Below are 3,260 nucleotides of genomic sequence, written 5' to 3'. Positions count from 1 at the left end.
CGGTATAAATACAAGGGTTGATGTAATAAAACATGGCCGACTCGCATTGACAAATCACCGGTCGGGAAGACCGGACTTGGAGGTCGATTCTGTGGTTCAGGTGATTTTTATTTTGCGCACAATAATGGCTGAATATGTTAAACTTACTAGTAATAACCCATATTTTTGGGAATAACAAATATCCGTCATTAAGTATGTCTATCTCATTCGATCGTTCGTTTCAGCCGATCTTACGTCCACTGCTGGACAAAGACCTCCCCCAAGGATTTCCACAAAGACCGGTCCTGCGCCGCTCGCATCCAGTCTATCCAGTCGCGTCTATCTCGAACAATTGATACTAGATTGATAACTTTTGAGAGTAGCCATTAGTTCAAAGAAAATCATCTGACACCCATGTGATGATAGCGAAACGGCCAAGCCACATATTTTAAGGTTTGTGAAGTAAGCCGAGTAGAGTTAGAAGTTGATTCTACTTACATGAGATAGATAACATTTTCGCGGGTTGATGAGTTCACCTACGGCAACTAGTCTTAGCAACATGTTTTTTTGTGGGATATACTTTTCTAAATATGAAAGCTTTAACTTTATTGGACTCATAGTACATGCAATGTTTGTAGGAATTAATAAACAGATTTTTATGTTTAATTTTGATGTGATAAAGGTGATAAAACATTTCTCTCCACTCCGAAATAAATAACAAGAATTGCCTGCCTTTCGTGATTTAGCTCCTATTTTCGGCCAGCGCGTCGGTAGCGAAAAAGAACGCTAAAATCAGGTAAAGAGAATGCTGTGAACGTTGCTTTCAGAGGTCCGGTTTAAACCTTTTTCGATCCGGTTCGGTATTTTTGTTTTGGAGTGCTCGGGTTGTGTAAATGAAAAGATTAAACTTAATTCTCTTCTACTCGTGTATAGTAAAAAAGTCTACGTGTACTCGTAAAAGTAGCTTCTATACGCGTCAGACTCGTCGACCTGACATATAGTCAAATTTCTTCGAACTTCTTTCTATCCATTTTTTTTTTCTCTTTGCTTCTACGTATAATTAAAATTTGTTAAATTTTATACCCCTTGGTTATATAGAGGTGAAAACTATAGGCTTTGACCAACTACACTGTATCTATGCAATTTATATATTTGTAAGCTGTTTGTTTTCTGAATAAAATAAAATAAAATAAAATAAAATAAAATAAAATATAGCTATGTTTCTACATAGTTTCCTTAAAATATTAGCCATTTAGGTTGCACCAATTGAGGTCACATTCTGGTATCAGACTTCAGGAGTCGCCTGAAGCGTCTGACATGGCTCAATCAAATCAATTGTGTCAGACAAGTAACAAAATCATAATTCTTTCTACCACTACCTGGTTAAAGCCTGCAAAATCCGAACTAAACTGGCAACAAATACACCATGTGTATATATTTTACTCGCATGTACGAGTAAAATAAACAAATAGACTGAAAAAAACAATTTGTTCATGAAGTCTGCAACCAAGCTACGAGTGCTGAAAGGATACTTATGTTTTACAATGATTATTGTTTTTTGTCCCGCTGAATAAATACAAATAAACGGATGTATCCTATAGCTAATTTATTAGTTATTATCATTTTTGTTTGATAAATTGAGAAAAATACATTTCACTGTTATTAACTTTAGTTTGTCCATAATACTAAATCAAATACAGATTTTGCCCAGGAAGTTCTAAAGATAACAAGTACAGATACAGCACAGCAAGCTAAACACTGAACGATAAGTAATCGTAAGCAGTTGTAATACGGTCGATTTTGCAGAAATAGTAGGTAAGTGCTGGCGACTGTAAGTAAAAAAAGTTGACCAAAGAAGATGACTTGTAGTTTCTTTCAATGGACCTTTCTAATCTTAGCAGGTTCAATTTATTACATTGTAAACTCGGTGTAATTCAGTCATAAAGGCATAAGCATCGGTGGTTCAGTGGTAGAATGCTCGCCTGCCACGCGGGCGGCCCGGGTTCGATTCCCGGCCGATGCAATCTTTTTAATGTTTGGTTTTACGAGTATAACCGTATTAAAATTGTAGTGCGACTATTATGGCCTACGTCAGAGGTATGACTTTTGATGTTCCTAACACTGAAAGTGATAAAAACTTATATTTTTCTGTTACATTACTACAAGTAAATAACAATTATCTGTATTTTATGAGCAACTCGATATCTTACTTAACACATTCTTGCCCTTTTTCAATCTCTCCCTGCGTAATATACTCGTAAAGTCATGAATTTTCTGCAATAAATCATTTAAAAAGCGCTTATACACGTCCTAGTATACACTTTTACACTACCACTGTTGATGGACAATTCAATAAATAAAATTGATGGCCGGTACTAAGAAGTAGCGCAACGCAAGAAACTCTGAAATGAGTTAGCGCAATCACGTAGCGCAGTGTTAACCATTTCCAAGCTCTTCTTAAGGCCTTATGACCTTATCTTAAGATTTTTACATCGAATTCGAAAGAGGCGGTATCTTTAAAAATGCACCACATCGCGCCTTCGTAATTGAAACTCGTCTTCAATAATAGAACAGCCGTATCGCCGAGTCGGGATAAAAGCCGAAAACACTTTTAATTCGAGAGAATTCCTCGGAGATATAATGTACAGCGTGTCGGTTCAGTTAATATTGAAGATGGCATCTTTATAGGTTGTTTGCTTTTAGGCCCCAGCCACACCTTTGTAAATAGCCATTGGAAATTGATCATTTTCCCAAATAAAGCAAAGCAGAAACACCAGAAGATCTTTTAACACCTATTTTTGTATTATAAATTATATTATTAAAACAATCAAGCTTAGTATGCAAATAAATACTTATTAGAATATGAAAAAAAAATTAAATTAAAATGTAGGTATTCAAAGCAAGTCATTTTCTAGTAATGCGGAAACTACATTTTTTGGTTCTTCATCATGGTTTAAAAGTATTTTCAGTGTCAAAATAAAAAATACTTATTTTAAGACCTCTGTTTCATAAGACAGCATTTTAAAATTGACCACCTCAGAAGGTGGTCAATTTATATCTATAAATGGCTCTATCGTCTATTTTCTGAAAGGACACATTTTGTATTTTTCTTCTAACTAAAAATGAAAGAGCCGCTGCTAGTTTAATTAATAAATAGAATAGATATCAAAATAAGACCAATTGGTGTCACAAGCAAAAAATATTGTGGGGTCATGTTTGATCACGTAGAACGTATTGCGTTGGCGGAATTAGAACTGTTTGTACAGGGGTAACATCATTGT

At 35.1% G+C, this 3,260-nt stretch overlaps 1 non-coding gene across 1 annotated transcript; it reads left to right on the top strand.

Moving 5' to 3' along the window:
- The first annotated feature begins 1,931 nt into the window (after positions 1 to 1,931).
- On the top strand, positions 1,932 to 2,002 carry Trnag-gcc (transfer RNA glycine (anticodon GCC)). The gene has a single exon. It is a non-coding gene; the product is annotated as a tRNA-Gly (tRNA).
- Positions 2,003 to 3,260: the final 1,258 nt, after the last annotated feature.

This window comes from Ostrinia nubilalis, chromosome 12 (genome assembly GCF_963855985.1).
Source record: "Ostrinia nubilalis chromosome 12, ilOstNubi1.1, whole genome shotgun sequence".
Taxonomy (NCBI): domain Eukaryota; kingdom Metazoa; phylum Arthropoda; class Insecta; order Lepidoptera; family Crambidae; genus Ostrinia; species Ostrinia nubilalis.
This window is presented reverse-complemented; position numbering and strand designations above follow the sequence as displayed.